Source organism: Sciurus carolinensis, chromosome 9 (genome assembly GCF_902686445.1).
Source record: "Sciurus carolinensis chromosome 9, mSciCar1.2, whole genome shotgun sequence".
In the NCBI taxonomy this organism is placed as follows: domain Eukaryota; kingdom Metazoa; phylum Chordata; class Mammalia; order Rodentia; family Sciuridae; genus Sciurus; species Sciurus carolinensis.
The window spans coordinates 21,888,445-21,901,477 of NC_062221.1; the positions used below are offsets into that span (position 1 = coordinate 21,888,445).

The 13,033-nt window shown below is 35.3% G+C and overlaps 1 non-coding gene across 1 annotated transcript; it reads left to right on the top strand.

Annotated features, from left to right (window-relative positions):
- Positions 1-9,139: 9,139 nt before the first annotated feature.
- LOC124993856 (U6 spliceosomal RNA) lies at positions 9,140-9,246 on the top strand. The gene has a single exon (XR_007110373.1). It is a non-coding gene; the product is annotated as a U6 spliceosomal RNA (small nuclear RNA).
- Positions 9,247-13,033: the final 3,787 nt, after the last annotated feature.

Genomic DNA, 13,033 nt, shown 5'->3' on the forward strand with positions numbered 1-13,033 from the left:
GTTAGTCCTGTGCTTCCTTCTAAGAATTTTATAGTTTTAATTCTTAATATTTACATCTAAGATCCACTTTCAGTTAATTTTTGTATATGATCTGAGATAGGAGTCCAGATTTATCGTTTTGCATGTGCATATCCAGTTGTTTCTAAACCATTTGTTGAAAAAAAAATTATTTTCCCAATGTGATTGTCTTGACTTTTTGTCAAAAGTCAATTATCTGTAAATGTTAGGGCTCACGTATGGACTTTCAATTCTACTCCATTGATCTGTATGTCTACCCTTATGCCAACATCATGTTAATTTGATTACTGTAGTAAGTTTTGAAACCACAAAGTGTGAGCCCTCCAACTCCATTTTTATTTTTCAAGATTGCTTTAGATATTTTGGGTTCCTTGCATTTCTATATAAATTTTAGAACCAACTTCTCAATTACTGGGTAAAAAACTGAGCTAGGATTTTGCTTGTGATCACATTGAATCTATAGATCAATTTGGTATTATCATCTAAACGAAATCAGCCTTCCAATTAATGAACATAGAATGTTTTATTCATTTTGAGCTTTTACAATTTATTTCAATGTTTTGTAGTTTTCAGTGTAAAAAACTTGCACTGCTTTTTGTTAAATTTATTCCTAAGTATTTTGTTCTTTCTGACACTATTGTAATTGTCTTATTAATTTCATTTTCAGATTGTCTATTGCTAAGTGTCTAGAAATATAGTTGATTTTTGTATATTGATATTGTATCCAGCAACCTTGCTGAAGAAATGTGATTTTTTTTTTCTATAGTAGATTCGTGCCCAGCAAATTTGCTAAACTCTTATTAATTCTATTACTTTTCCCATGGATTCTTCAAGATTTTCTATATAGGAACAATAATATTATCTCCAAATAATGATGAATTTGTTTCACCTATTCCCTCAAAACATTCCATTTTTTATTGTGGCAAAATATTCATAAAATTTACCATTTGAGTCAGTTTTAATTTAGCGCAGTAGCATTAGGTGCATTCATCTGATTGCACAATCAGCACCTGACGGTGCCACCTCCAGAAGTCTTTTAAAACATCTTGTAAAACTGAAACTCTATACCCATTAAGTGATAGCTCCTTCCTCATTCTCTCTTCCCCTAGCCTCTGGCAACCACCATTCTACTTTCTGTCTCTGCAATTTTGACTCATATAAGTGGATGCAGTAATTGTCTTTTTGTGACTGGCTGATTCTATTTCTCATAGTGTCCTCAAGGTTTATACATGTGGTAGAAGGTGATGGAATTTTCTTTGTTCGTAATACAATAATAATATTTCTTTGTGTGTGTGTACCATCTTTTGCTTATGCATAAGTAGTTGAATCACCTCTACACTCCAGCTATTGTGACTAGATCTGCTATGAACATGGGTATACAAATATCTCATCGAGGTTCTACTTTCAATTCTTTTGTGCAAAAACCCAAAAGTGGAATTGTTGAATCATGGTAATTCCATTTCAGATATCTTGTGGGACCATCATGCTGTTCTCCACAGCAACTGTAATATTTCATATTCCCACCAAAAGTACATAAGAGTTCCAAGTTCTCCACATCTATGCCAACACTTATTAATTTCTATTTTTTTTAATGGTTGCCATTCTAAGGCATTTGAGGCCCATCAATATATGTTTGCCCCCTGTTGATTTTGGGTTTTCCCAGATTCTACTTCCTTCTTAGAGTCTGAGGCTTGCAGCTCTTTTCATCAGTAATACCCTGTTACTATGTGGGATTCTACTGAGGTGGGGAAAAGGGAAGCATTATTTATTCCTATGTTTAGACCTCTTTCTTTTAGTCAGCCTGTGCTCCCAGTCTTAGACCTTCGTAAATGCTTCTCAGCTCTCTTTCCTCTCATTAGGTGATCCAGGAAAGCTAGAAGGGGTGTATTTGGAAATTTTCCTTCTTCCCTGTTAAGTTCTGATAAAACCCATATTCTTTAGGATCTTATAAAATATCCTTTCTTTTTCTATTCTCTGGAAGAGTTCATGTGGGATTGAAGTTATTTCTTGATAATTGGAGATACTGTTGAAGCAATTTGCATCTAAAGTTCTTTGCAGCAAGATCTTTGATTACTGATGCAATTTCTTGGAAAGCATGGGAATGTTCTAGTATGTTCTAGTTCTCTTTCAGTTATATTTTTTCCTAGGAACTACTCTGTAACATATAAAATTTCAAATTTATATAAAATTTTAATAATTTTTTGTTTTAATATTTGTAGCATTGGTAGTTATTTCATCATTTTTATTAATTTTATTGGATACTTGTGCCTTCTATTTTTTTATCTTTTCAAATAATAAACTTAGCTTTGCTGATCCTCTCCATTGAATCCTTTCTATTTTTTCATAAATTCTTCCATTTCTTTGGATTTTTTGTACCTTTTCTACATTCAAAATGTTTATTTTTAGTTTTTTCTATTATGTATATATATTGTAATAACTATCTTTTCTTCTAAATGTTGCATCAGCTGAATCCCTTGAGTTTTCCCATTTATCATTTTTATTACTATTCAATATAGTTTCTAATTTCCACTGTGATTATTTAACCTATTAGGTCTTCATAAGTGTATTTATTAATATCTAAATAGACAAAAAAATTCTAGTTACATTTTGTTACTGATTTCTAGAATAGTTGTATAACAGTCACGGAATATGCTCGTATGTTTTCAATCCACTTGAAATTTGTTAAGTTTTTTTATAGCTTCATGGTACGCTTTTGTAAATGTCCCGTACATGCTTGAAAAGAATTTGTGCTTGCAGTTGTTAGTTGCAGCAACCATGAGGTCAAGTCTGCCAATAACCTTGCTCAAATCAGTCCCGGAATAATACTGATTTTAGTGCATTTGTTCTGTTAGTTACAGCTAGAGGTAAGTTAAAAATTGGCTAAGCCACTTATAGTTAATATGTTCACAACATGTTTCCTTCCTTTCCACTTTCAGTGTTCCTGCTTCCTTATAACATACAGCTTATAAATAGCCTCAGTTGTGGATTTTTGTTTTCATTTTATGGTCTGACAATTAATTGCCAACATATTCCAATTTAATTCACTTCTACATGCTTATTCTTTGTCTCATACGTCCCATATTTCTTTTTCCTTTCTCTTCTTGTTTTTGGCTAGACATATGTTTTGATAATTTTATTTCCCCTTGACTGGCTTCTAAGTTGTACTCTATTTTTATTGTTAGTAGTTACTCAGGAAATTACAACATTCATTTTGATTACCAAAGATTAATGTTAATCAATACCTTCACCCACTTCCCAGACAATAAAGTTACCTTAGAACACTTAAATTCCATTTATTCCTTTCCCATTGTTTTCAAATACAGTTGGTTTCACTACAATACATTTCTCTCAGGAGAATCAGCTCACGATTGATAAACAATGATGTCAGTACCATTAACAGATTCTGCTAGTTTGGGCATGATTTTCCCCACACACATTAGTATTTTGAAGCCACAAGAGCAAGTTTCCTATAATTAATGACAAAGTCTTAGTGATATGTAGAAGACCTTTACAGAAAAAGCTAAATATCCTGTAGCAGTGCCTAACCATAGCACAAAAAGAGGTTGATTTGGTGGCTTCAAAAACCTCTAACATGCTTGTTAACTAAGCTCTTTGGGAGATGACCATACTGCTGAAGAAGCTCCAAGATACTTCCTTCAGCATTAAAAAAAAATGTTTGATTGACAATGAGATCTACTCCTGAATTGAATTTTTAAATTTTATTCTTGTTTTTTTGTTAACATATGGGAAACTGACTTTTTTTGGTGTATCGTCCTGTGGATTGTAGCACAAACATACATGTTTTGATCCCATACACAATGAGGATACAAGACAGTTCTTTTCTTTGACCACTTTCAAGATGTTGCTGTATCTCCCCATGCCTCTTTGGTTTCTGCTACAAAATCCACTCATTTTGTTCTTTGTTCCTATGTAAGAAATGATGCATTTTTTTTCTTGTTCCTGTTTTTAAGATGTTTTTCTTTATTTTTGCATTTCAACAGTTTGATTATGAGGTGTCTGATGAAGTGATTTCTTTGGCTTGTTCTCATTTAGGTTTAATGAGCTTCTTGAATCTGTAAGTTTATGTCTTTCACCAAGTTTCGAAAGACTTCAGCCTTTTCTCTTCATGTATTTTTTCCTACACTACATTTTTTCCTTTCTTCTGCGACTCTGATGACACAAATGCTTGACCTTTGGATGTTACCCCACAGCCTTGTAGGCCCTGTTCTCTTTTTTTTTAAATTTGTTTTCAATTTCTTTCTCTGCTCTTCAGATCAAATAATTTCTACTGCTCTATCTTCTAGTTCATTGCATTTTCTCTATTATTTCCATTCTTCTTCCTAGCTCATCAAAGGAGGTTTTATTGTGGTTATTGTATTAGTTTGCTCTAAAATTTCTATGTGCTTCTTTTTTGTGTCTTCTTTATTTTTGTTAAGGCCTTCTGTCTTCCGTTCATTTTAAGAGAGTTCATGCTGGGTGTGGTCGTGCACACCTATAAGCGCAGCAACTTGGGAGGCTGAGGTGGGAGCGGGAGGATCACAAATTTGAGGCCAGCCTCAGCAACTTAGTGAGGCCCTAAGCAACTTAGCAAGATCTTGTCTCAAAATAAAAAATGAAAAAAGGGCTGGGGATGTAGTTCAGTGGTTAAGTGCCTCTAAGTTCAATCCCCATTAAAAAAGTGTTCATCTTTACTTTTATAGCATTTTATGACAGCTGTTTTAAAGTCTTTGTCATATGATCTCAATATTTATGTCTTATTGATGCTCACATCTATTGACCAAATTTGCCCATAAGAGTTGAGATTTTCCTAGTTTTTGTGTGTGCCAGGTAATTTGGATTGTCATATTCCCTAATATGACATTAAGGGAATCTAAGTCTTGCTTAAATTCTCTGGAAAATGTTAATTCCTCATTTTTAGAAGCAATCCACTAATCCAGGTTCAGGTTGCAAGTTCTGATCAGCCTTTTGTGGTCTGAGGCTTTCAATGAGTTCCATTTTCAGAACTTTTGTAGTGCTGGCCAAATCTGCATGTGTGCCACCTGTACAGTCTGGGTCCTAGGAAATAGTCCCATCATTTAGTTCTCAAATTCTTTAGTGTGCTTTTAGGATCAAATCTGTGCATGGACACTTAGAGGTGAGCCCAGAATTTCATAAACAACTTCCCAGGTTCCTTCCTCTCTGCAGTTTTTCTCATACTTTGTTTCCCTGGGATTCCCCATTTTGGATCTCTGGCAAGAACAATAAAGCTAGAACTTTAGTTAATCCTCCTTCCCACAATTGATCCCCAGTCTTGGGCCAAGTGGCAGAAGGACAGAAAGAAAAGAGCAACAACAATAATAGGGGATTTTCCTCACCCTCCTGGGACGCTTTTGGTAGCACAGTCCTCTCATTAAAGAGTAGGATGCCCCTCCAAAGTTTTAGACCATTTGAACATCTTTCTTATCTGTTCATAGCATGTTTTTCTGCTGGGTGATTTGATTTTTTTGTCTCTTCACTTTAGTTCACAATATATTTTGGATATTACTTATTGTCTGATATATACTATGCAAATATTTTCTCCCCATCTATCACTAGTTTTAATTACTATTTTCATTTTGGTACAGTCAAATTTATCAGTTTTTTTTCCTTTTGGAGTTTTTTGCATTGAGAAATGTTTCTATCTGCTAATTATAAGCACATTCACCTAAATTTTCTCCCTGTACTTTTATAGACTTGGTTTGTTTTATATTTCACTTTTAAATCTACCCAGAACTTATATTTATGAAGTTATAAGGTGGGTTTATTCTGTTTCCACCTTCTACAATAGATAACTGATTGCTGCCAAATTATTGGTTAAATATTCCATCCTTTAAAAAGTAATTTGCAATGCCGCCTTTAACATACTCAATTCCCTTAATGGCTCAGTTTCATTTTCTGTTTGGCTTAAATCACCTTACACCTCAATCAATATTGTGCAGCTCTCTTTCTCTCTTCATAGCATTTAAAAAATATTATAAGGTTTATTCCTCCAGTGCCCTTTTCTTTTCTCTTTTGGTGGTACTGGGGATTGAACCCAGGGCCTGTACTTTCTCAGTACATGTTCTACCACTGAGATACACTCCAATCTGTGACTTTTTCTTTCATTTTCAAAACATCTTTGCTATTCTTAGATTTTTTTAACTTGTCAGATGAATTTTAAAATCTCTTATGAAAATTTTTAACCACTCTTCTTGTAATTGTAGTTAATGTAGTCAGCCCTCCATATCCATGTATTCTGCATTCATGAATTCAAACTTCCTTGGGGGAAAAATTACATCTGTGTCAAATACATACAGCCTCTTCTCCCTTGTCATTATTCCCTAAACAACAGAGCATAACAACTATTTACATAGTATTTACATTATATCAGTCATTACAAATTATCTAGAGATAATTTAAAGTATATTGGAGGACTTGTGTGGGTTATATGCAGATTCTATACCATAAGAGATTCTGAGCACCCAGAGATTTTGGTATCTGGGGGTAGGGGAGAATCCTGGACCCAATCCTCACGGATAATGAGGTTGTAATTACACATTAAAGAATTGACATGTTAACAGCTGGAGTCATCCTCTTCAGTATCATGGCATATTTTACCATTGCAATTAATTGCTTTCTATGTGTTCTAAAATTTTATAGTTTGCTTTTTTTCTTTGAGATAGGGTCTCGCGAAGTCATACAAGTTAAACTGAAACTCGAGAACGTCCTGCCTCAGCCTCCTGAGAGCTGGAGTGACCGACGTGCACCGTCAAGTCCAGCTACTATTTACTCTGTGTGGGACTTTAACAACTCCAAATTTGATTGTTAATATTTTTATTGACTAGTATGTGATAAACCTTGAAATTGAAGTTTTTTAGATTTTTTTTGACAAATTGAATGGGGGTTTTCTATTATAGTTCTAAAATTATATTTGTAAACATAAAAGAAATTTACTGACTTTCTTTCTGTTTGGTACCAGGCTAACTCACCATACTCTATTACTTTTTCTGACAATTTATCAGTTGGTTTTAGGGAAGTTTCTATGTATATGATTATATTGCCAACAAGTAACAGGCAACTTTGTGTTTTGTGTATATATATATAAATTCCTTGCTGCTTACATTATGGGGAACACTTCCAAAAGCATGCCATTTATATGATGTCTTAGCTTTTGGAGAAGTGCTTTTTATCCTCCCCCAATTTAATCATTCTTAATATGATGAAGTTTCCATCTGAAACAGATTTGAAATTTTTAAAATGAGATTACAGCATCTTTTGTGAAAATCATCTCTTTCTTCCTTAATCCGTTAATATAGTGGATTTATTTTAAAATTATTTAGTATTGAACCACCTATAAAGTTCTGTGGTAACTAGTTGGTCCTAATGTTTTGTTCTTTCAATATAATCCAGGATCAATTTTCTAATCATTAAAAAATTAAAGCTAAGTTTGTAAGCATACTAGTTTACACTCTGATTCTATCATGCTATACTTGTGTTTTGGGTTTTAGGGTGAGTACATGTTTGCGACTTTATATTACCTTGGCATCCATCCTGAGCACAAGTTAACTTTGTCATACCTGAGGCAGGGCTCAGTCACACCTGACACAGTTTGCAGTTCCACACCCAAATGGCTCAAGCTAATGGCCAGAGATGAAAGACTTGGAGGCATCTCTCCTGCTGCTTCCTTTAAAGGATCATTCATTTCCCAGGAACTTAAAGTGACCCCCTCCCTGTTCCCCTGTATATATTGTTAGTTGCCATGCAAATCCTCTCTCTGCCTGACTTCATTTCCTCCTCACGTGCCCCGAGGAAGGAGGACTGCTCTCCTGACTCATTGTGCCCTCCTTGCCCAGGATTTTTAAGGAGACAAATCTTTGAACTTGTTTCCTATTATGGTGGTGTGTTGAATTTGCTCCTTCTGTTGGAAGAACTAGGTCTGCCCCAGGCTGATTTTCCCTGGGACGCTGGGAGAAACAAAGTCAGGTTTCCAGGAGTGACAGTCAGGCAAGCATAAACTGCCCAAATCAGACAGGAGCCATGGGGTGTCTGGCAGTAGGCACAACTTCTCTGTGCAAAGCGCCCCCTGGACATGGGTCAGACAACTAGACATTAGGCTGTCAAGTTAAGGAAGTAGCCTGTGGAAGCACCCTGTGAACACCCAGGTCCCATTCTTCAACCCTTCCTATTAGGGTGGGGTTGCTAGCTGCTCTGGTTCCAGAGCCCTAATAGAGAGTTCCAAAACACAAGCTTATGTTGAGAAATTTTCTATAAATTACTATATTCAGAGTTATTGCCATCCATTTTTGGGGGGGGAGGGTAGGAGTTTGGTATATTTTCTTTGCATAGAGTAGGATTCCAGCGTTTCTTGTAGAGAGACATCATTGCAGTTTGTATTACTTATGTTTTTAAAACTAAAGTATAATTTATGTGCAATAAAACATACAGATTTTAAGGACTTAATTGATGGTCTTTAAAAATTATATAAACTTTTGTAATCATCACCTGAAATATTTTCCAAGAAATTTACCTATCTATATTTTCATTGATTTTGACATATGATCATATGTAAAATACTTTCATGATTAAAAATATTCCTTTTCACAAATGATACCCTGTTTTTTCTTGATTTTGTTTGCATTCTTCTCTTACTTTTTCTCCTTGATCAAACTTGTCAAAAATTTACCTGTTTTACTGGTTTCTTCAAATAACCAGTTTTTAGTTTTATTGATCATTTCTGTTTTTAAACTTTCTCTTTTTAATTACTTTTTGCCTGCACTGATTTTAACATGTCCCTTTTATTATCTTTGAGTTCATATTGTTACTTATTTTTTAGTTCATTGAATTTAGAACCTCTTGTTCATTAATTTTCAATCTTTTCAATAAGTGCATTTAAGGCTGCAAATTTTTCTCTGCAAATGCACATTTGGCTACAAATCGCATGTTTTGAAATGTAGTACTCTCATTTTTATCTATTTCTAAATGCTTTTTATTGTGGTAAAAAACACATAACAGGGCTGGGGAGATAGCTCAGCTGGTAGAGTGCTTGCCTCACAAGCACAAGGCCCTGAGTTTGATCCCCAGTACCGCAAAAAATAAATAAATAAATAAATAAAAACACATAACAGTGCTCGCTTTGGCAGCACATATACTAAAATTGGAACGATACAGAGAAGATTAGCATGGCCCCTGCGCAAGGATGACATGCAAATTCATGAAGCATTCCATATTTTTGTCACATCAATGTTCATAGCTGCTCAATTCACAATAGCCAGATTGTGGAACCAACCTAGATGTCCTTCAATTGATGAATGGATAAAGAAACTGTGGCATATATATACAATGGAATATTACTCTGCCATAAAGAATGATAAAGTTAAGGCATTTGCAGGCAAATGGATGAAATTGTAGAATATCATGCTAAGGGAGATAAGCCAATCTCAAAAAAACAAAGGACAAATGATCTCGCTGATAAGCGGATGATGACACATAATGGGGGGTGGGAGGGGTTAGTGTTAGGGTTAGAGTTAGAGTTAGGGAGGGGGGCAAGAATGGAGGAAGGAAGGACTGTATAGAGGGAAAAGAGGGGTGGGAGGGGTGGGGGGAAGGGAAAAAATAACAGAATGAATCAAACATTACCCTATGTAAATTTATGATTACACAAATGGTATGCCTTTACTCCATGTACAAACAGAGAAACAACATGTGTCCCATTTGTTTACAATTAAAAAAACACATAACATAAAATATACTATCATAACCATTTCAGTATTATTAGGTATATCCACATTATTGTGAAACACATCTCCAGAACTTTTCACTCTGTAAATTGGAAACCCTGTATTCATTAAATAGCTCCCCTTTTTTGCTACCCCATGACTCCAGATAACCAATTTTCTCTACTTTCTTTTTCTCTGAATTTGATCACATTAGATACCTCATATAATATTTGTCTTTTTGTGGCTGACTTATTTCACTTTTTGTAATGTTCTCAAGTTGCATCCATGTTTTTAGCATATGCAGAATTTTCTTCATTTTTAAGACTGAATAACATTGTATCCATGTATCACATTGGTTTATTTTTTTATTTGTTCTTTTTAGTTATACATGACAATAGAATATACTATGACATAATTATAAAAGCATGGATTATACTTTGTTCTAATTCACAGTGGTTAATCTATTCCTCTGTTGATGGACTTTCTGGTTGCTTCTATAGCTTGACTATTGTGAATAGTAAGTTATAAGGATGGATGGGTAAACTTTTTTACGGCCGGGCTAGGTGGCGCACACCTGTAATCCCAGCATCTAGGGAAGCTGAGGCTGGAGGATCATGAGTTCAAAGCCAGCCTCAGCAACCTAGAGAGGCACTAAGCAACTCAGTGAGACCCTGTCTCTGAATAAAATGCAAAAAAGGGCGGGGATGTGGCTCAGTTGTTAAGAGCCCCTGAGTTCAATCCCCAGTACCAAAAAAAAAAAAAAAAAATTCTTTTTCAGAACAGGCTTCCCATTCTTTTGGATGTCTCCTCAGAAATGGAGTTGCTGTATCACAGAGCATTTCTATTTTTAACTATTTGAGGACCTCCCTAGAGCTAGTTCAGAATCTCACCAAGAGGGCATAAGAATTCCCGTTTCTCTGTAGCCTCATTAAAATCTGTTCCTTCCTGGGGTGTTGACGGTTGCCAACCTTATGGGTGTGAAGCAATATCTCACGGTGTTTTACTTACTTTCCTTTTGTCATTTTGAAGTGCTTAATTGTCAAATAAAGACTGAATATATTTGGGGTGTCTAATGTGATTTGGTACACATGCACGTCGTATGATTATCATGATCACATTAATCAACTCTTCCGTCGCCAGGCGTGCTGTATATTAGACCCCCAGAACAAGTTCTTTATAACTGAGGCTGTACCCTGTAGTCGACAGCTCCTCACTTCCCACACCCTGGCAGCCACTGTTCTCTTCTTTGTTTCTGTGAGTTCAAAGGGTTGTTTTTAGAATCTGTATATAAATAAGATTATACAGTACTTGCCATCTGATGTCTAGTTTCTTTCACTGGACACACCATCCACCAGGCTCATTGGTGTCATAAATGGCAGGATCCCCCCTTTAATAGCTGAATAACACTCCATTGTATATGTGTTCCATATTTTTCCCACCTTTTTTATTGGTGCATTATGGTTGTATATGATAATGGGATTTATTGTTACATATTTGTACATGCACACTTTGTGACGATATAATTTGGCCACTCCCCAGCACTTCCTCCCTCCTTCCCCACCTCTCACCTACTGTTCCCTTTCCTCTACTCATCTCCCTTTGATTTTCTTGAAATCCTCACACCCTCCTCTTCTTTTCCTTTTTCCTCTCTAGCTTCCACATATGAGAGGAAACATACAACCCTCAACCTTCTGAGTTTGGTTTATTTTGCTTAACATAATGGTCTCTAGTTCCATCCATTTTCCTGCAAATGACAGAATTTCATTTTTCTTTATGGCTGAATAAAACTCCATTGTGTATATGTAGATCACATTTTCTTTATCCACTCATCCGTTGATGGACACCTAGTCTGGTTCCATAGTTTGGCTATTGTGAATTGTGCTACTATAAACATGAGTATGCATGTATCACTGTAGTATGATGACTTTGATTCTTTAGAATAAATATCGAGGGATAGTATAGCTGGGTCATATGGTGGTTCCATTTTTAGTCTTTTGAGGTCTCTTCATACTGATTTCCACAGTGGTTGTACTAATTTACAGTCCCACCAACAGCATTAAAGTGCTTCATTTTCTCCACATCCTCTCCGGCATTTATTATTATTTGTGTTTTTTTTTTTTTTTTTTTTTTTTTTTCAGTACTGGGGATCAAACTCAGGGCCTTGTGATTGTGAGGCAAGCACTCTACCAGCTGAGCTATCTCCCCAGCCCTTGTATTCTTGATAACTGCCATTCTGACTGGTATGAGATGAAATCTTAGTGTAGTTTTGATTTGCATTTCCCTAATTGCTAATGATGTTAAACATCTTTTCATATATTTGTTGACCATTTGTGTACCTTCTTTTGAGAAGTGTCTGTTTAATCATTTGCCCATTTATTAATTGGGTTATTTGATTTTTTTGGTGTAAAGTCTTTTGAAGTTTTTTATATATTCTGGATATTAATCCTCCATCAGAAGAGTAGCTAGCAAAGATTTTTCTCCCATCTTGTAGATTATCTCTTCACAGTCTTGCTTCCTTTGCTGTGTAGAAGCTCTTTAATTTGATGCCATCCTTTTTTTTTTTTTTTTTTTAGCTCTTGGCATTATTTCCTGAACCTCAGGGGTCCTATTGAGAAAGTCATGGCCAGTGCCTAAAAGTTGGAGTGTTGACCCTATGTTTTCTTCTAGGAGTGGCATGGTTTCTGGTCTAATTCTGATTTCTTTGGTCCCTTTTGAGTTGATTTGTGTGCAGGGTGAGAGATAGGGGTCTGGTTTCATTCTTCTACATACGGACAACCAGTTGTCCCAGCACCATTTGTTAAAAAGGCTGTCTTTTCTCCAATATATGTTTTTGGCACCTTTGTCAAAGATCAGGTGACTGTATCTGTGTGGGTTTGTCTCTGTGTCTTCTACTCTGTACCTTTGATCTATGTATCTATTTTTGTACCCGTAACATGCAATTTTTGTTATTATAATTCTGTAGTATAATTGGAAGTTAGATATTGTATTGCCTTAGAATTGCTTTTTTTTTTTCTTAAAATTGTTTTAGCTATTCTGGGTCTTTTGTTCTTCCAAAGGAATTTTAGGACTATCTATTTCTAGTTCTGTGCAGAATGTCATTGGTATTTGATGGGAATTGCACTGAATCTGTGTTAGGCTTTGGGTAGTGAAACCATTTTAACAATATCAATTCTGCCTATCCATAAACATGGGAGGGCTTTCCATCTTCTTTAATTTCTTTCTTCAATGTTCTATAGTTTCTGTATAGTTTTCATTGTAGAGGTCTTTCACCTCCTTGGTTAGATTTATTCCTAGGTTTTTTT